General features: G+C 38.2%; 1 long non-coding RNA gene across 1 annotated transcript in view; it reads left to right on the forward strand.

The window, feature by feature from the left end:
* LOC103462872 (uncharacterized) overlaps nt 1-22428 on the forward strand; it is a 70928-nt gene that overhangs the window by 26507 nt on the left and 21993 nt on the right. Inside the window, exon 3 of the long non-coding RNA XR_533404.2 lies at nt 3614-3712. This is a non-coding gene — a long non-coding RNA (uncharacterized LOC103462872). The remainder of the gene's footprint in view (nt 1-3613; nt 3713-22428) is intronic.

Here is a 22428-nt window from a genome sequence, read left to right on the forward strand (position 1 = left end):
AAAGCGGCCATGAAGCATTGGTAAAATGTTGGTAAATTTTTGAATATTTTAAACCTTAATCTGCGAGTGGCAGGAATAATTTGAAGCTTAACTGTATGTTCTGAAGGCGCAATGGAACAACGCTTTCTGCTTCATTCATGTATTTCCTACTGCGAAGAAGCGAAAGGATAATGAAACTAACTTCAATCTGATATATGTATATTTTTAAACCCCACAGTGCGTGACAGGGACAGAAGTTACAGTTATCTCTAAAATAATACGCTTTACTTAAAATTCTTGCTCCTTTGTTTCTTCATCTGCCATCTTATGCAAAATTATTAGTAAACCTTAACAGTCAGCACTTATCAGAAGCTCTCACACCTGGCTTTAAAAACTAGCGATTATCTTAACTTTCGTATCCCCCCTGCAGTAATTTCATGAGATCAATCGCTGTGGAAATCTTGAAAACACTTTTCCAGCTCTGAAAGTCTCGGTCTTAGAGTTTACAATGTAAACTGACAGTTGAGCCTTCTGGCAGCTGCCGCTAAGCACTGTTTACTGTTTAAACAACGTAGCACCAGAGCAATAACAGTCGAAACACTTACTGCCGTTCCTGCTACCCTAGGAGCTCAGCCAACGCAACGAGAAGCCTAACCAGGCCAGCACATAGACAAACCGTTCTGCCCATGGGAACAGTGTTGTGTGTAGTAGACCTTATTCCTCCAACCCAGAGAAACCACATGCACAATGTCTTTAAGGAAACAATCGTCTAGAGCTGTTGTCCATTTTCCACAGTTTGGAAATGTCTGGAAGACTTCTGGTAAAGTGTCTGCAGGCCGAAAACCGCGTGCATTGGAACGTGCACGTTTCCACCCCGCGCTCCGTCCCAAACCAACCCTAAACAAACCCGCTCGAACACCTCTCAGGGGGACTTGGCTGGTTGGCAAGCCCGTGGACCACACACGGCTACACACATGCACACACAAGCAATTCCACACTCTCTAATTTAATATCCATAACAACATAACCTTGAAGGATAAAATGCAGGACTCATTTAAATGCTAATTTGTTTGTTAACATAACATCAAAATTCCACACGGGACAGGTTACAGAACTAGGCTGTCACTTGATATGTATATTTTATTCCACTTTGTTATTTTTATTGGAACTTTGATTATGATAATACAAAACACTAAATAAAACATTAATATAAACAGGAAGGACTTGAGCAGCATCTTTTATGTATTCAGATTCTTATTACCAGGACTGAAATAAGGATGGCGCAAAAGAAGGCAAAAGACAAGGGGGTGGAGGATTATCTGAATATGTCAATATTGAGTTTCATCAACCAAACTGTAGTTATCTATGTGACACTTAATGTGCACATTCTTTATCCCGAGTCTATAGACATGTAAACAGCTTTATCAATATCACAGTGGTAGAAAATATTACTATTGAGCAAGGGTTGATGATTGTTGCCTGTTTTCTTTTTTGTGCATTATATTTCATACAAGCATAACAGACTGTGTTCTACTTGAATCAAAGTGTAAACTTCTAAAACCCAACACAAGTGAAGTCAAATACATTGGAATATAACCAAATATTGAATTTATGTTGGTAATCAAATGAAAAAGTGAAACTTGCATAGTAATGTGTGCACAATTATTTGACTAGTCTTATTTTTGAGGATTATTATATTGCTAATAAACAACTACAGTGCTCTTGGTTAATCCAAAATATAAATACATGTAAAGTATGAATGTTTAAGTACGTGGAAGTGAGTTTTTGATGTTCCTGGTAGAATAAGAATAAGACTAATGCTCATTTCATCAAGCCATGGCTATGATCTGCGTTAGAGAAAATATTTCCATTTGGCTCCTGTGATCTGTTGTCCCTGCATTTTCTGTGTTGGCTTGGTGATTTTTATAAATACCACAGATTCTATTGACTCTTGTGGTTTTGTGAATTCCCACTGTGAGGCAACTGGCAACCCTGCATGAACTAATAATATTATTAAAAGGCCTAATAATGTATTGCTATGTCCAGGATGTGTTTTTAGGAACAGTGTACTTTTTAACATCTGATACAACAGTTTTGCAGTGTCAGCTGATTAATTCAGTTTAGACAATGTGTATCTATGTGTAGCTGCATTTAATAACTTGAATATTGGTTTATTACTACCATTATTAGTTTAATACAGTATTTTTAGTTGAGTGATTAACTGTTTTTACATTTTATGGTGTACAAAAAAAATCAGTGTCCTAAAATATTTGTTGAAGTTAAACATTCAGCCTTGGACTTGGTCTCAGTCTTGGAAGATCTGGTCTTAGTCTTGGTCTTGGAGTATGTGGACTTGGCCTTGATCTCGGAAGGACCAGTCTGGACTCCATCTCTGGTGCTGATCTCCTAATCCTGAAATTAACTACTATGTGCGTAGCGTATCTATATAGTAAACATTCGCTATTTTATTTGGGAAAAAAAAAGAAGATAAATATGCTTATTTATGCTATTCCAATCTAAGTAGATGCACCTGTACTGTGTATTTGAACCTGGACAACATTCATGTTGGACGAATGCGATGAGAGGTCAGTTCTCACATTAACAACCTGAAATGTTGTGGAAATGGCAAGAGCAAATATACCTGAGTTTAGGATCTAATGATAACAGGCATTGGTCTTAGCGAACATAGATGGTGTCCTCTGGGACAAAATTGCTGTCAATAAAGTGGCCTTCAAGGAACAAAACTGTAATGAAAAAACACAGGTTAGAGTCTTAAAAAAAAAAAAATAAAATAAATAAAAAATTGCTCCTCTTCTTTATTGTCTCGAAATGAAGACAGTGTATCACTGCCTTTCATGATTATAGTTTCATTGTGAGTTATGGGTTGAGTGATGCATTGGTGCCAGAAGTAATCAATTGGGCTATCGTCTGTGTGTGTGCCTGTCAGGGAGAGCTTATCTACTGTATATTTTACTCTTCTCTGTCTATTTTTGTGTGTGTCGAAGATGTTCTGGAGACACAAAATCCTCCAGTGTGTTCTCAAAATAGAGACAGCCTCACTAAAAGGCAGTATAAACAAGACTCCTGCCTCCAGCAACAGCACGATCGCCGTTGTGAATGGGGAATGTCAACTTGAGGAATATTTTAGCGGACGAATGAGCGTAATGGGTAGCAGTTTGATCTGGCATGACTCCTCATTACATGTCTCAGCTATTAGAAACCGGATCTGTTTATTTGGCTGACTGGCCCCCCCAGGGGATGGAGCTGGTAGGGGCTGAGTATTCTGGCAAACACTTTGCACTTGTAATTATCGTATCATTTGACAAAGTTCATCAAAGACACATCACTTCTGAGAGTCCTTAACTAGTGCAACCAAAAAATACTTATATGAGCTTTTCTGTTACAGGGGGTGGATGTGGTGAAAGTGCAGCTTACGTTTTTCTTGGCTTGTGCTTTAAATTGCGTGTGATTTGGTTGTTCTAGCGGTCAAATGTGTGCATTTAAGCATGTTGCATGTGTGGTCTGAGCAAAGAAAATCGACTTGCCCTGCTGGGCCCGTCAGAGATTCATGCCACACACAAATGCAGTCGTACTCCACAAACTTAAATGGGTTTCCTCTCTGTTTTCATTTCAGACTGAATGAGCCCACTTTAGGAACACGAACAGGCTGAGGGAGACTTCTCTGTCTCTGATGATCTATGGAGTCGGGCGTTTGGACGAGCCTCCTCTTCATGTAAGCCCCTCTGCAGCTCAACTTACAATATGTCAATGTCGACTGCAATACACTGAACCATATGTCGGCTCATGTGTTTCTCTCAGTGAGCCAAAGAATTTCCTTTTTTTTTTTGTCAAAGTGGCACATTTTCATCATTATACATTAAGAGCTTCCCTGGTGTCATAGCACATAATGAGAGTACAGAGGATGCTCACACAGGAAAAGCCTCGTCCCTGCTGTCATGTGTCGTAGCGGAGTTGTTAAGGTGTTAGAGAGCAGGACAATGAATCATATGACTACCTGAGGGAACGACAAGTAAGTCCTCCTGTGCATGTAGTCCTTCTTAGGCATAAATGTAAGACCTAGAGTTTAACTATCTTCTTCTTTTGTTTGGAGTAACTCCTTCAACCAAACGAAAATTAAACTGTTTAGTTCTTAAACCATACATACCTGTTACTACCACATGAAATTCATGGCTATTTTGTACCTCTATCTAATGTTAAAGGGCATCATGGATTTTAAAGACAAAACTGTTTCTAATGTAGACAAGGGTCATGTTTCATGATTACCATAGTTCTGCTGATGAGGACGAATGAATTAGGACTCATCCACATTCATTTCCACTTTCAAATTCCATTTCTAATTTTATATAGGCATATCACATCAGGTGCACATGATCATAACATCCTTGATCAGTACTGTAAAAGTGGTTGTTGATGTTTAAACTTCAGGGTTCTCCTTAGTGTTATGATTAAAACAACATACAGTTGTTATGCCTACCTGTAATAAAATAATTTTCTTTTCAGAGACAAATAAAACTAGATCAGACATTTATTGCTGGAAGCATTCTTTAGCATTTTAATTAATAAGGATTTCTGAGTATCACTTGTTTTCCAAAATGTGCCGTGTAAATAACTATACATGTACACAAACTTTGGCAAACTGTCTCTGTGTGCACAGGGGGTAATCTGGTGTGGCTGCAACCCCTGCCGTTAATCTGAAAAGCAAAACGTATCGTGTTGTGCACGTATCGTGCACAACACGATACGTGCACGTATTGGCTGGACTTTTTGGCTCAGTCCAGCCAAAAAGGATTGTGATGCTCACGTCTGATGAGAATGCTTATTCAGACATTAAACAGAGCTGACTTGTTCATGCAACATTTTGCGCATGCAAAATAAGCTCGTATGTGTAATTGTTGCATTGATTTAATCTGACCTCAGTGGTCAGACGATGGCACGGTTAGATTTGTCAGAATAGCTGTTTATGGAAATATGCTTGACTGGTAGGTAAAGATCAAGGCTTCAAGTGAAGGCATGAAATGGCTTAAATCATGTGTCCTGCCAACATTTGTGAGCTTTTGAAATAAGGTGTGCACGGTTACAGCCAACGTTGCTTCAGCGTAGCCTTGGCAGACTTACATTTACATGCATCTTTGCGCTAAATACACACACGCATATGTTTTCCATCAAGTAGAAGGGCATGAATGTAATGGTAAGTGGCAGGAATGGGGTCGGGTTCCCCATAGGTCCTCCTGCTCTGTGGTGGGCAGTGGGCTTAGAAGTGGGCTCAGCAGTATGTATTTACACATGGAATAGCGAGAGAGGGAGAGTCTGTGTTTGAGATCAGGTTGTTTTCACAGAAGTGTTGGTGGAAGGAGACGGACCCACCCAGATTCTCAAACAGAGGGCTGATTGTGCGGCAGATGGAGTGGCCTGAAGGGCCTGAGCTGGCTCTGAGGAGAAAGAATGCTGGTGTGTTTTCTCTTGAAACCACACTGTGACAGGTGGCAGAGTGACCGCTGTCACTTTTCAGCCTGCTCCACCTTTCCAAACAAAACCATCAAAGATAAAATCAGATCAAAAATAAACACAGGTGTTATATATTCTTTGTTTATGTAAGTAACAACTCACTCCGGTGCCTGTGTCAGAAAGAGTATTGCACTTGAAGGAGTGATCAAACAACAGTCCGCGTCTCTTGGTTTTGTGATCTAAATTGTCGACTTCTGTCGGCTTTGCTGAAAATCACATCTCTCCCGCCTTACCTCTTAGGCCTGAAGTGTAATTTCCCAGCTTTAAATCCAGAAGTGCTACCAGGGGACACATTGGTTGGATTACAAGGTTAAGGCTTCATTTTGTCCCTGAGCTGTGGAGAAAACGAAAAGCAACAAACCTGAGAGTGACCTGTGCTGCTTTGTGGTTCCTGGGAGAGCCCGGAGCAGCCCTCCAGGCTCAGAGGTGTCTGAACCACCTCCACTCTTTTCTCTCACAGTCTCAAACTGTTATTGAGCTGGGGGCCTGGTGGGTCTTACTAAAAATATTGTTTAATGTTCTTGTGCAGGGAAAAGCAAGCTGCAGTACGGCTTCACTGGGCCGAAGCCACATCTTGAATATACAAGGCATAAAAGGAGCACATCTAAGCAAATCTGATAACTAATCAGCAGTGTCTTCATTCCATTAACTCTTTTTTTCCTCCTAATGTCTGAAGATACAGCTCCTTGTTTAAATTCTAGAAAAATAAATCTCCATTTTGTTTGAGATGAAAAGTAACCTGGCCAAAATGTGTCATGTCCAGGTTCAAACACAGTAAGGGGGGAAAAATCATTTGTAAATGAATCACAGAATAGTTTTGATTCACTTTATTGTTCTTGTGTAAATGGTCAAAACAATAAAAAAAAAAAAAAAAAAAAAGAAACAAGAAAGAATAGTATTACAAAATTTGGCAATGCTGTCTAAAATGGCTGATTGTACAGTGTAGCCGTAAAAAGGTTATATTTTATAAATTGAGTCATTTATTAGTCTGACTGCCTGGTAACCAGTATTTTCTCCATTGTTCGTGAAGTCCAATCCAGTACACTTTGCAATTAAAGGTTTGATTAGGTTTAACCAATTTACCATATTTACAGCTGTGTACAGTCGAAAGGAACAAATAAGTAAGCAATATGTTAACAACAACTGGATATGTCTTTATCTTAAATAATTAAAAATATATAGCAATCGTGTTTTCCTAGAACAATGAAGAACGTGCTCCAGAGTTTACTTCATGTTACAAGTCTATATTTCCCTGCTTCCCAGGTGCACAGTTTGCAAAAAAAAAGAAAAAAAAAGAAGAGAAATACAAACGCGTTGCAAGTGCAAAACGTTCTGAACTTGTGCTGGTTGTCATGTAAAATGGATGTTTTGTATTCCTAAGCAAATTCACAATGATGCTTATTGGACCTATTTATAGCTCTTGCCTAAAGACCAGCTTGTGCATTATTTTTAGCTGTAGGACATCTTGGGAATTGGATTGTATTGCAATTACTTTTACATAAGGAAAAATAACGTACAAACGTAATGGCCTTGTCGACAGCACTAAGCAGACTGTGTTACAGACTAAACTAACTGTGTTACCCCTCTGCGTTCGTCTCATCAGGTATAATCAAATCTATCCTGCCACAGCGCCGTTTGCTAAAACGGTTTGGCACTACTTTCATCAGCGCTCCAACAAGCGTTATTCTGTTGGACTGATCACAGAGGACAAATGAACCAAATGATTCAGAGGAATCATGGATCATAAATGAGATTCAAAATGATTTCCACCCTTAACGGTGCTCTGTATAGAGTTAAGGAGAAAACTGTTTCTGACAGCAGGACATTACACACCAATTCCCCTGGTCCCCCTCTAGCCTTTCCCTGCATTCATAAATACACCCTCGGCCTGCTTCCCCTAATTACCGAGCATGAGCGTGGCTGTTTCCACTTCCCTCTCACACATAATAGAAACTGCGTTTTAATATCCAGGCATCATAAAATGTCATGCTGACTTAACAGACATGAGGAGCAGAAGGAGCAATAACAGAAGAGGGGGGGCAAGGCTGGAGGCGGGGAGGGGCATTAGCAGGAGCAATTCAGATTAGGTAAAACTCCAAACTCAACACAGATCCTGAATTTAGCCCTCCTTCTTCCAGCCAGCGCTGTCTTCCTTGGACCCTCGTGGTCCCTACATTTTTAAATGCCATACTTTTAAAGATCCAACTTTCTCCTTTCAAGATTTTTTCTACACTTTTAAATAACAATCTACATATGTGAGTGCAATATATTCACTTTGAAATGGCAAATGGTAGAATATTATTGTTTTCTGATTCACAAACCAGGAAACAGTGCAACATGGAAACTGGCTTTTGATTTTTAAAAGCCTGGAATAATACCACATATTTGCTTTTCGCCATCTGGACAAGCTCTGTTTCAAAATCTATAACTCTTTGCTTTTCTAGATCAAAATATATTATACAAAAAAAAAATATTTAAAGCACAATCTGGTATCTTAATTTTTATGTAAAAAGCAAAACAAACAAGCAAACAAAAAAAACAATAGCGCTTTTAATGTGTGGTTTGTCATTTCCACTGGAGCCAGTTTAATGACCAGAAATCCAATTTAACCTCATTCTGAAATGTTTGTGGATTCAGTCAGTGAGTAAAAATTCCAAAATGCTGATTAGTAAAATGTTACAGTCGATGTGTTATTTAAAAAAAAAATCAAAGATAAGAGATGTAATTTATGACCAATTAAGCATTTATTAAGCATTATTAGATATTTGTCCTTCAGAAAACTGAAAATAAGAAACAACAACTCAATGACCTGTTATCATGTTTAGTTTTATCTTTTTATTCATTGCTCTAATAGTTAAAAAAAGGTCTGGAATCAAACAGCACTCTTATAGGATGCACTGTAACCTTTGTGCTCTTCGTGTTTACCTGGGACACTATTATGCCAGTGCCGCCTAAATGCTTGGGCCCAACATCATCATATCCAGTGCGGTTTCTTTATTTTAACACTTTTACAGCTTTCAACCCTATAAACAGCCAGTTGACTCTATAGTCAGCTTAGCTTTTATAGCTTGTCATTATTCAGACATGTGAAGCATTTCAGCAGGACCATTAGTCAACCTGTAGCCAGCACCACCCACCGGGGCAACAGAGATGAATGACCTGCCAGTTTCTGCTGCATTTTTCATCGTCCTTAGCAAAGACGGAGTCGGCTTTTGAGAGGAGGATCACTTTAAAGTTATTGTCCATGTTAACACATTAATTAGACCAAAAAGAACAGACTTAAAGTCAGAGTTTGAAGAATATTTACTTGTTCTCTGTGCTTGATTGTGACAGGTTCTCTTTTTGGTCTGTCACTTTCATCTGGTCTTAGGTGACACAGCTGAGTTATAGCTAATAATTGTACTGACTAAAATGTGTAAATTGCAATAATTTCCACTTTCCCACTGATAAGGGCAAAATTGTGCTTCTATTTTTTGGGTTTCATTAATATGTGGCCATTGTATTTACTCAGTGCTTCATATCTGTTGTCTGAATATGACTCATTTTTGTCCATTATGTATTTATGGCTTGTGATAGACTGTACACAGGAAGTGCTAATTAATGTGTCACAGTAGGAGGTAGATGGCCAGCTTGCTGGAGGATGTTCTCTGATTTAAAGGGAAAACAACTGCAGGGATGTTCCTCTGCTGCCCAAAGACTAAACTCTACTTCCACCCACAGACTCATTAGTGATTAAGACAATTGTATCTAAGTAATTTCAGAATTAAAAAAGGATGGCAGAAGTTCATAAAACAGATCAGGGAAGAATGGTATGACCAAATTTAATTATTAAAGATCTACAAGCAAGAATACAATCTAAATATGACTAAATGCCATGATGTTCCTGCACCTGCAGCATACTGCTTATGCCATCACTTTCATTTCAGGCAGTGTGAAATGTACTTAAAACTGTACAACCAGATTGAAAGAAGTTTTTTGTTTGTTTTTTTCAAATAAACTAATATGACCAAAAATTGGATGCAGTGAGAATTTATATTTCATTTCTAAACGTTTGTTCTATTATTGTCCAGTTTTAGAAAAAGCTGCAGAAGAAGATTAGGGCCACTGGAAAAAAAAGACTTTTGTCTCAAAATTATGATTTTATTCTCCGAATTATGTCTTTTTTACTCAAAGTTTTGACTTTTTTTTTTTTAACTTTAAAATCGGATTCTGTGGATTTTGACATACATTTGGAGTCAGCTGATGTCAAAATCCAAATAAATAACCAAACATTCTCAGATGTATTTCGGTTACTGTATGTTGATAGCACGCTGTGTGAGAAATAGTCACATAATGGCTTCTTCCTTGTTTATAGGACTTGTAAACATGCAGTTTACCCACACTGACACTGAAAGCCCATGTTGATGGTGCATGAACAATTTAAACAATTTTAATTCTGAAGAAAAGTCAGAATTCTGAGATTAAAGTCTGAAGTATTTATTTTTTTCTGGTGACCCTCATCCTCTTCTGGGGAGAACACATGCAGCGCACTGCTTACTTGAAACTTCAATTTAAATATCTTCTCTTTTACACCTCGGTCTACTCTGTGTGTGAGCCAAAGTCTTGAGTAATAGCCAACCTTAATCACACGCTGTTTGTTAGTGTCTGTGGCTCTGACCACTTCCAGGTGGATGACCTGATTTTCCTGTCAGGTAGGTGGTCCTTTGGAAGCACAGGACCGTTTATCACCAAGCAGTAGTTTGTTTAGAAGTTTCTTGGTGCACATTTAGCTGGAAGGCTTTATTTTCTAATGCAAAGTGACAGGCAAAATTTTGCCTGTCCTTTTTTATCCCTTTTCAGACTCTGCCATAAAGGGGTTCCTTCCCACCCTGTGCCGTTTTGTGTAAATTTGACGGCTGCCATGTATTTGTGGATGTCAGCAGATCTAGATCCCACCACTGAGTCTCATAACCTTGTGGGCAGAAGTCAGTTTCAGGCCAAAGCAAACATGAGAAAAGCAAAGCGAGATGAGTGCTAATGATAAATTGCTTCTTATTTAACAGCTAAAGCTAGGTTGGTTTTTTTCATTTACAGATGTGTTTTTAAGTAATTTAGAAAACCTGAGAAAAGGGGAATGCAGAATCAAGAAGACTGATACTAAAACGTGGATTGCTATTTTATTTGTTGGCTTTACCTGAGGAATGTTTCAGAAGCTAAATAAATAAGCACAACTCGGCACTTAACTATGGATCCAGAGGAAACGGGTTTGATAACCACCTTAGAGAATTTCTGTTTATTTTTGACCTTGAAATTTGGAAAGTACCTCCCTCTTCTCCTTCACTTTGCTCCTTTCTTGTCTTCACTTTGCACCGACATATTTTCATTGACCATAATCCTATTAGAACCCTTTATGTTGTTTGTTGTCTCATAGGAATAGGTTGGAGGGGGAATAATAAAACAGGATCCAAGTTCTGAATGAAAACTGTGTCCTTGGTGTTTAAATTAATAGGATTTGTTATTGTATTGTATTATGCAATCATTTGTCTGCATCTTTTGGTAGCTTCTCCACCTGCTAACATGATGATAGTTCGACCATAAAGCAGCTCTGGTGATTATTTGAGATTTGAGGGCTTGGAAACAGTTTGTTTTCAGGAATATGCCAAAAGCAGTGATTCATAGGAGCTAGAAAAACATTAGAAATGGGTGATGTTGAACATTTTGTTCTCAGTCTGAGTCCTCTGTGGGGGAAAAAAAAAAAAAAAAAATTCCATGCTTTTTGTCTGTAACAATTATATATTTACTTATTTTTAAACACTTACTGGGATTTTGTGTTTGGGTTCTGAAATCATGGTTTGAATGAGGATCTACAGAAATATTTTGCATTGAGAAAACATGGCAACTAACTTGGGAGTTGTCCAGAAGAGAGTCATTAATAACATCTGAGAGACCAATCCACAAGAGACCAATCGGCAATAGAACTGGCAGTTCAAGTATCACTGTATCCAAGCATGTTAATGGAAAGTTGAGTAAAAGGAAAAAGTGTGATAGACAAGGTGAAGTCAGTGTTTCCAGTGCCATCACAAAGCCACAAACGTCAATTTATGTGTGAAGCCTCTTCAAGTCAACAAAAATGACAGAATTGTTATCCAACGGCCTCTTTCCAAAGAAAGGTAAAATGTTGATTTGATTTGAAGATTGAAGAGGCACACAATCAACGTTGCTTTACGGTTCAGTGTGAAGTTTCATTGTTAGTGATGTTCTGGGGAGCCTGTGCTTATCACAGCTTCTCTTTATGAAGAATCTTATTTCATGTTGCAGCATGTCTGCTGCTAATAGCATGCAGACATGCTATTAGCAGCATGCAGGTCCATGTTGCTAACAGCACAGATGCTTTATTTAAAGGTCCTGGTATCTCTGTGTCAGATTGTCCAGCAAGCTTGCCAGACCCAAAACTTACAGATGGCCTCAGGTATAGTCAATAGGAACATGAGGGACAAACCAGACCTAACAATCCAGATGGGATGAAGGGCACTATTAGAGTAACTTCACATCTCTGCATGCCACACTGCACTGATGTTGTAATTTATTCAAAAAGCAACCAGACCGAGTATTGGCATCATAAACCTTACAGTGCATTGGCATTCTTCTAAGTAGACTGACAACTCTGTAATTAATAACTTGAAATTTCTGAATTTTGAGTTTTTCTGAGCTTCAAGACATAATCAAAATATATTACTGTGTCTGTAATGAATCTATATAATGTGGGTCTTGCTGTCTAAACTGAATTACTGAAATAATTTTTAAGCTGTTCTTATTAATGGAGCTCCACCAGTATTACCATTTGCCTATATTTGCTATTCTGAAGTCAGTCTGAGGTGTACACATTTTTAAGTTAAATGTAAGATGATATTTCTGATAGTTTTAGTGCTTTGTTTCTTTCAAATGCAAAACAGCTTGTTATTTTGCAAACACTTCAATATGGATACGCTCTTAGATATTTAAAAGGCCTGGCAGTGCCCTTTTTAGGTTTAATATTTAAATATTTCTGTGGTATTTGTGTTGTGTAAAATGCACTCTTGGAAAATGTCCAGTTTACTGAGACTGAATGCAAGTTTTAATTGAACTGCCACACATTTCAGAGGCTGAGTTTGTTGGTTTAAACGCAAAAAACGAATCGACTCAGGACCAAAAAGACTGAAATCGTGCTAAAGTTAAACATAATCAAAGTGATTTTTGTCATGTGTGCTTGTCAAGAAACTACAACAACTTGAAACCGTAAGGTTTTTTTTTTTCTCTTTTCACTTAGAGTACATTTGATGAAAAAGCTTGAGGATACACACAAATGACACCGGACTGTGTCATTTTTTTCAGGTTTTAATTGCAGAAAACCTGAAATTGGTTATCTTCACCTTGAGGCTGCATTCTCTGATTAGCAGCCAGATGCCTTTTTGTTGTGTTGATTGATCCTTTTGCATGAGAAAATGGCTTTTGCCTTCTCACATTGCAGAGGTCAACTTGTCGATTAATCAATTAGATTTACAGGTGGTCATGCAAGAAAATCTGCAAATCATTGCTGAAGTACACAAGTTTAAAATATATACACTTTATCCAGTCCTATCCCTAGAAGAAATTTAGATTAGCATTAGTCACTAACCACTTCCTTCAAGATGTTTGAAATTAAATCATTGGATAGCTTTTATTTATTTACAGTGAATCTGAAGCATTTTTTCTTCCACTGGACAATATTGCATGACGTAGCTTTTTGTTTTACCGTTTCATTTTTCTACTCCAGCTTCTTTCTGAATTTGAAAGCAACAAAACTCTGAAACCACTCCTGCTGTTTTTCCATTCTGTCCAGTTTTGTAAGGTGCGGCTGAAACTTAGCGGCAAATACATGAATTCATGTAAGTTGCTAGTTTATCACTGAACCACCATAGGCCACCAAAAGAGAGTCGACCAAACAAGTGCATGCTGACCTAAAACTGTAAAACGTGAACAACAGAAACTCAAGACGACCCATGTGAAGGTAAAAAGAAATGCACTATTTTTTCTGTGCACACCCCAAAAATCTTGTTTTTTTTGCCTTTGGCTAGGTAAGATGCTTTGAGAAATATTCCACCATTACTTCTGTGGTTCCAACACAGACCTGATGAAGACGTTATAGCTGGCAGGAGTAATTGGTCCCTGTTGCATATGATCTGTTCTAGAGTTTTACAATGTGCACGTTGTTTTAAATAGAACACCTAACTTGCAATTTCACTGGCTTAGCAGATATGCAAAGCATCCATTTATCCGTGGAACATCTTAGCTGCTTCGTAACATGCTCAAGGCCAATAAAGTTTAGCCAAGAGCAGGTATCCTTGACATTAAGTGAAGTCCCAACGCCACCCCTATTTTTATCTCAAAACAAAATTTGGCCTCATTAGTTTTGGTATTTATCATATTTTTATTTTACATGACTTGGCCTAAAACGGTTTCCAAGCAAAAAGTGCTGCAAATTGCCCCTGGTCTTATTTGCCTCAGTGGGCCTGTGGAGGCGTTAGTGTTGTGGTCAGCACTCCTTAGACTCTTTGAATTGCAAATCGCCTCCATAACTCAAAAGTAATGCAGCCGGGAACGTCACCTCCTGTCATTTTTCTGCATTTGGATGCATGGGGGCTCCACTGCTGAGGAAGAGCAGTTATTGTTTCTGTTTCTGATGTTACTCCTCCATATTGGACGAGTGACTAGGCTGGACTCTCTCAACCTCCACCTCTTTATCGTGCCAAAATGCTCCCTTAGCTGTAATAATGCTTCCCTGCAAACATCACAACACTGTGCAGTGGGACGTCTTACTGGTTAAAGGGAAAAGAGTCACACAACCACTATTAGTTTCTAAAAGTTCACAAAACCTGTTTTAAAGCCACATTCAGGTAACCGATGTGTGCTCAATATGTCTAGTTCAGTCAGCCATCAAGTTTGATATCTTGTTTGTACAATGTTAAAGTGATCATGTTTGAGTTTTTAAAGAACAGTATAATATAATAAAATATATTAAAAATAAGAGAGATATATACATGTAGAGTAACAATAAACACTTAACGGACTGATGGCCATGTTCCCACCTGCTAGTAAAAACTTATATGCTCTTCATTATCGTAAAGTGTATAAAAATTATGCAAGTTCTTGCGTATAAAAATATGTTTTGTTCATTTGTATTCAGCCTTGCAGACCCAATGCTTTGTAGAATCACCTTTTAGTGCATTTACAGCTCCAAGACCTTTAGGGTATGTCTCTGAATTATTTACCTGCTCCTCTTTGCAGAAATGGTGTAGATCAGTCACACTGCAAGAGAGCGTCTGTGAACATTCATTTTCAAAATTAGGCACAGATTCTCAATTATATTTAGGTCTGGATGATAACTGTGGCATTTTAATATGTGAGTTTTATTTTATTTTAGAGTGATGTTCCTGTGACAGAGAGAACCTTCTCCTCAATCCCAAATCTTTTGCAACCTTTAGGAAGTTTTCTTCCAGGATTACCCTGACTTTAGCTCCATTTATCTTCCCATCAGTTCTGACCAGCTTCCCAGTTTGTGCCGTCATGATGCCACCAACATGTTTTATGATACAAATGATGTTGTACAGTCTTTGTTTTCCACCACACTTGGAGTTTTGCATGCAACCCAACAAGTTTCATTTTTGGTTTCATCTTACAAGACACCCATTTTCCACATGTTTGTTGGGTTTCCTACATGGCTTCTGTCAAACTTTAGTAGATTTGCAGTCGTGCCATACAATTTATTTATTTATTATTTTAAATATCTGAGACACATAACATTAGGTTTATTTTAGCATTAAGCCATAATGACAGTACATGATATAGATACTCATATGTCACACAGTTTGTAATGAATCTAAAATATGTCAGTTATCTTTGTCTTGTTTGACAAATAAAATAAATCAACTTTTCAGCCACATCCTAATTGTTTGAGATGTATCTATTTATTAACAACATGCAAAGCTTAATTTCAATGAGTAAATCAGACACTCAGCTGACTGATTTGTATTCCCTATGAATAGTCATGTAGATGTTATAATTGCTGTTTGTAATCTATGTAGCTCAACCAAAAGCTGCCCCACCAATAACAACATTCAATTGATTCTGGAAAGATTTAAAACCTTCCTTCCCAACGGCTACATTTTGTGGTGGATCTCTAGTTAAACGTTTTGCTTCTGTTATTCCTTAACTGTTAAAAAAAACATATTTATGACAACTAGTCAGTCCACAACACTGTTGAACTTAGGCTAATGATTCTAAAGTATTGGAGCTACGTAAGATGAATGGTGACATCGCGAAATCTGAGAATACTCATTTTTTTACCTTTAGTACAGAAAACTGCCTAATGCCAGAAAACAAGGACAGAGTGTGTACTGGTATTTCTTAATTAGTAATGCTGGTGATTATGTAGCTGGCAGACAGGTTAAGCGACCAATGAAATCAGGGGGTCGGGACGACACTCCTCTTTCTTTGCCAGGCTAATTAATTCACCATGTTTCTTGCTCTCATTGCCTGCAGCCCAATATGACTTTAACATTGTGAAGCTCCGTGGATTTGAGGCGAAAGGCATTGTCTCACCCTGTACGTCTTTTTCTTCTTTACACCTCTTCCATTTATTGTCTAACGCGTAATCTGGCAATAATATTTGAAACAGGATATGGTTCCAAGTAAGGAGAGTGTTTGCATTTCGAATGCAGACTAATCCGTTTATAATTACATATTGAAGAAATGGAATGGCGGTCCGACTGTTTGAAAGAGTAATCCCCCTCGCGTGCATAAACATGAGCCAATTTCATCAATAGGTCCAGCCTTAGACTTGTGGATAATCACCTGGGGCGTAGAGTATTTTGATACAGCCACCCTGCCCCTTTTTCCTCTGTAAATAATTCCTACAAAGTTGAAATCAGAGAAGCCCGAGCAACATTAAATTATCTTCAAAGGCACGCATAAAATTGGGCAGCTCATCCATGTAGTCAGGAAATGAACCTGTGTTTCTGTCATGAAAGAACAACAACAGATTGAGTGGCTAAATAACAACCTTAGTGGAAGTTATCTGATACAAGCTATTTTATCTATGATGATTTAACATGCCTTACCTGTTTTGTAACGCTGCCGCCACGCTTTTGGCTACTTTTGCAATGCGATTTTAATAACATCCGCTCAGGCAGTTCTGGGTGGTGATATGGTTATGAGTGGGTTTGAGTGGAGCTCATGACAACACATCTGTGTCTCACCTAATGATGGAACTTATTAATAATAAAAACAAAAATGCACAAATTAAATCAATAATGTTTTTACATAATGATATCTTTAAAGTTAATTTAAACGAGCTTTATGCACTTTATAATTCTGGAAAGGCAATTTTATTAATTGACATGAACTCATTGCGTTGTCAGAAGATGAAATTCAGTACTCTGTCTTCATCCACAGTGTCGTCAGAACTTGTGTTGAAAGTATTTTTGTGCTGACTTTCAAAATTGCTGTTAAAGTCCAACTTTTCCCAAACTCTGTTTTGTATTAGACAAGGGAAAAATAACACATGTTTATACCTTTTATCTCTGGCTAAAGATGTATTTTTTCATCTTTACAAAGTTGAAGTGTTCCAGTTAAATGTCTTTGCTGAATTGCATAATGAGAACCGGCATAATTGTTTGAGATTTAAAAGCTTTCCTTGCACGGCAGACACACTGTAAGATAACATTATTAGGCGTGCCATTAGACTACCCTGGGAGACAGCAGGTAGTGTGTGAAACTGCTAAAATATGCATTATTTGCAAATCTATCAAAAGAGGAGAAAGCTTAATAATATCCACCTTTGCTATCATGCAAAATGTTAGACTGCCGTCGGAAAAAAAAAAAAAAAAAACTGTCTTGGTCTGTTTCTGTTGTTTGTGTCATGTGGCTGAAAATGAGGAGAAAACTGTTGGTTAGACAGACTTCATTAAAACTAATGGGGCGCACATTATTGCAGATTGATGAGAGTCAGGATGAGATTTGATGCTGTTCCAATGCTTCCAATTTTTCTTCATGTTATCAACACGTAAATGACCCTCTGTATGGCGCGGAAAACACCCAGCCTTAGCCCATGCGTAATAAGCTCAATGAGGTCTCCCATAAATCATTCTAATTGAAAGGATTCCTCCCTGGCTGCTACTTAAAAGACACCTCACAGACACAGACAGGGAGAACAATCCCTGAGTCTCCATCTGAACTCCAGATGAACTAGAGGCGAGAACCCTCTTTGGCTGACTGGAGCGAAGATGACGCATCAGAAGGGAATGTCGTGACCCGAGAAGTTCAGATATGTAATCATTTGATTTCAGGAACGCCGTTTGGAGCGTTGACATCCTTCCGGGTAAAAAATGGTTAAATGATAGCCTATTGTTGAAGAACAGAATGATTGTTTGCAATATTTCAGGTGGATTTCCATTGTGCTACAATATAAATGATTGAAAATAAGACTTAAAATTTACAAAACGATGTGTGATAATAAGTGTGCTTGTGGAAATTTACATACAGGTTAGGTATTATGTTAAAATGTATATTTCCATACTTTAAAAGTCTCAGTTTACCTCCTACAGCATCAAAAGAGCAGATTAAAAAAATGATGATGGCAAGTTTTTATAGATTTTAATAAAGAAACATACATTAACTCTATAATATGACATTCCACATATATGTGGAACTTTGTTGAACTGCTGTGTTGTAAAAAAATAATACTGTTAATAAAATGTAAAAGGTTTATGCACAGATCACTGTGGTTCCAAAGGGTCTTTAGGGATCCCATCAAATGGTGGCACACTTTGATCTCATCATGGCTGCTTCTCTTGGTGGTTGTAGGGGAAGTTGTAGACTTTTGCATGATACTACAACATTAACCCTGGTAAGCCAAGGTCTAAATGGCCATTCCGGCGTGCAGTCTTTCTCTTCTTAGTGCGTCAGAGCTCGCTACGAAGCCATGCAGCGATCGCTAGCAAAACTACTACTAACACTTCACACACCACAAACTCTAAATAACATACTTACTGTATAAAAAACCTATCGAAACACTCTTAGTAAAATCCACAGCATCAATTCTCCCTAGTCTCTTGCCGTATCCAAATCCCCCCCCCCTCGTTTGTCCCCACATGTCTCTGTTCTACCTAGCAACAGACCGTCAACACATTTTCATTGGTTGTGTCGAAATGTGGTAAAGTTAGACCCCCACACAGTAAGGCGGAAATGATCGATCATATTCCTGGCTTTATTTTCAAGTAAATAACCACAAAACCAATATAAAAATAAATTAAAAAATATAAATTTTGAACTAAGTACTGTCCACCAGAGGTGAAATGAACACTCGGTATGCCGTCTGTGTTATTACGAAGCCTTATAAATGTGTCACGTGCTTGCCCGCTCCACAGCGGGCTTCGTCCCGGTAGGGTTAAATCTGTGTCTGTGTCATGCCAGTTTCTATTAAGCAGGCCGTGATTCCTATTTTAATGAAGAATAACGTGTTTTAATTTGACTCAGAAAGACCAACTTGCAGGACTACACCTCTCAGTTAATACACCTCTCATTATCGAGTTCTTCTTTGGCTGGACATGGAAATAAGCAAAGCAACCATTCATTTAACTGACAGCTCTTTTTTTTGCACTCATGGTGCCCCTTAGGCCTTCTCCACAGCTTTTACACAGCTCAGCTCCAGAACCAACTTTCTAATTTTATTTAAGGTGTCCCACCTGCTTCCAATTTCATCAGAACACAGTTTGTCAGCTCTTTTGCATCCTTCCTGTTTTGCATCGCTGTTCGTAAGTGTGTGAAAGCTTTTATTAGCGTTTTTACCTTGATACTCCCCTGTTCTGCACACGGTGCTGTTCCACTCTGAACTACCGGTGTGCAGAGTCACAGTATCTCTATGACCTGTGTGTACTGCTGGAGCTGCTCTGTTTACAGTGAGACACCTGTGAGGCTGTCCTCATCCTGGGAATGGCTGGAGATTTATTACCTATTGATACACACCCCTCCCTGAACACACCCCCAAAGACACCCGCGGTACATTGTTGACTCATGAATTGCGCGGCCAGGAGCCCATGAATCATTCTCTTAAAAAGAATATTCTTTCACTTCTCTGCACACCTTTTCTGTGATTTCAGATCCTCTGTCAAGTAGATAAAGTACTCTGTGTGCAGCCAAATACAGAAACAGTGTTTTTCACTGCCATCATGTGTTTTCTCACTGGGGAGGAAATGCGGTGAATTGATGATGGGTGTTTCGCCACTTCTTGTAAGTTTGCCCTTCATTGTCTTGTTTTTAGATTCAATTAGTAGCTGTGTCACCTGGTGTCCACACTTTCCTCTCGCTCTGGGGTGTTCTGGTTGAAGTTTGGATATTGCCTTCGTGTGTCTTTCTCCGTTTTCCTCTGCTTTTTTTTGTTTTAACCTTACGGAACAAGGGAAAACACTTGTAATAGTTTATGTGGATTTCGTTTTCAAGAGTCTGCCTTCTCCCTATGCATTATTTAAGGCTGCAGAGAGCTACAGTTGCACTCTGCAAGTCCATCATTGAGATTCAAGACTACTCCCCTCTTGGAGTGGCACACAGTGTGAATGCAGACTTGGTTTGGAGACACAGCGAAGGTTCTCTGACAGACGTAATAAAAATAAACCTGCCTTTCTGGCCTCACTTCTACATTCATCAACCCATCTGAGTGAGCCTTCTGGGCTGGTTCAGCCTGAGAAACTCCATTTGTCACCTGCTAAATGTTGCCAATGTGCTCGGAGTCCCCCACTGCTTGTGTCCTTTGGAGAGAGCGGCTGTAGGTTTTATTTATGTTTTCGGAAAAATACACAAAAGGGAGAAAAATTAAGAGGACCGAGGGGCTCTGAGTTTTGACATTTAGCTGATTTATATGTAAGTTGAGCTAGCTGAAAAAAAAGGCCTATTTTGTGCGGCTTTTACTGTTGATTTACCATCTTATGACATCAGATATTTAATCAGAGAAAACAGAAACTTTAAATGGTGAATACAAATTACTCAAAAATTTTAGTAATTTGTAACAAACATATCAGTGAATGTAGATTATTATTATTATTAGTGATCTGTTTTGAGCATATTGTTTTTTTACCTTTCTGTGTTGATAGTCTGCAATTTCTCTCTTTGGTTACATTTCTTCATACACTAGCAGCTTGAATTGAAGTTAGTTTGTTCAGTATAACTCTGCATTAACATGAACTTCTATGGTGATCAGTCATAAAGTATAGTATAAATGAGGGAGCATTAGTCTTAACACCTAAAAAAAAGAAAAGAGCCACATTATAATTTCTGAAGCAACAAATAAAAGGTGATCTGACATTTTTATCAACAATAGAGTCATACATTATTGATATGGAAAGTTTACATGAGATTGCAGATGCTAAGGCAGAACAGAGCAGCCATTTTATACCAGAGTCCCTTCCCAGTGTTTTATGATAAATGTTCTCAAAGTGCTCTGCATTTTACCCAGAGCGCACATAAACTACAGGGCAGCTAAAGCCATAACTCTCCAACACCCACTCAAGCAAGCACTCTAAAGAATCTCATTCAGAGTCCAAATACGTCTTCATTGTCAGACCTCGTCTTCCTGCACCAAAAAAAAAAAAACTCTTAACATATCATTCCCAAAGCTGATAGAATTACAATTTAAAGGGGGATTTTCCTAAGGTAATGCAGAATAATAAATTCACAGATGGCAAGCAATATTTCTTAATGTTACAAATCTTCAAACAGTAATGTAATCATGTTCAAAGCTAGTTTTTTTTTTACCAGAAGTGCTATTTTGTAACAAACATAATTTGCAAAAGCTGACTGCCTAGCATGTCGTATTTTAAGGAGATGCTTTATGCTAACAGCAGACATTTTACGTGACTATTGTGACAAATATGAGCATGTTAATATAACTTGAGGGCAAAGGTTACATCTCAGTGTAATCATTAATCATGTGGGGTGTGGGGTTAGAGGTCAGATGACCTGCAACTGCAAACTGAAGACATCAAACTCGTGCCTGGTGGTTAATCAATTATTTCATAAACCCACACGTAAACCAGTTAAGGGTTTGTTGACTAAAAAATCCCCTCAATTGTCAATTTCTCCACTTTCCAAATTAATGTAGAAGAGTTAATCAATCAATCAATCAATCAAATAGTGACAACTAGCTACAATATAATACAACAATGTGGAAATGGAAATTTTTTTCAGAAAACACAAATGAACAATACAAAATGTAAACGTTATTAGTGTAATTAATTAAAATATAGCATGAATAAATATAAGGTTTGACAGCTTCTGTGAAGCTGTCATGCTTACTATTGCTATCACTGGTTTCCCGCTCAAGTAAGACTGAATTTAATTCTTTAAATCTACAATGCCATTCTCTTCCACCCCCCAAAAGGCAAAATTCATTGGAAGGCGGTCTTAAAACCATATGTGAAGTACAGCATAAACAAAGTTCCAGAGCTTAAATAAAAGTATCTGGATTTGTTAACAGCTTCAGATGTCTAAAAAAACACAAACTAATTAATGAACATTAGCAATAACTGTGAGTAGAGTTTAGATTGGGCTTAAAAAAGTCCCACTCCATCCGAGATTGTAGGCGTGTGTCCAAACCTGACCCAACCCGACAAATTAGCTCTAATTAGAGTCTTTATACCATGCATTTTTGTTTAAGCTTCTCTGTGTGGTGTCTATTGTAGGCTTATTAAAAACGCACCACAGAAGGTCCACACTACCCGACCATCAAGCATATAATTTTGGCGCAGCCCAAATTTCCGGTTGTGTTCAGCTCGAGCTATAGATCCATCCATCCATCCATCCATCCATCCATCCATCCATCCATCCATCCATCCATCCATCCATCCATCCATCCATCCATCCATCCATCCATCCATC

Source organism: Poecilia reticulata, linkage group LG3, assembly GCF_000633615.1.
Source record: "Poecilia reticulata strain Guanapo linkage group LG3, Guppy_female_1.0+MT, whole genome shotgun sequence".
NCBI classification, from domain to species: Eukaryota; Metazoa; Chordata; class Actinopteri; order Cyprinodontiformes; family Poeciliidae; genus Poecilia; species Poecilia reticulata.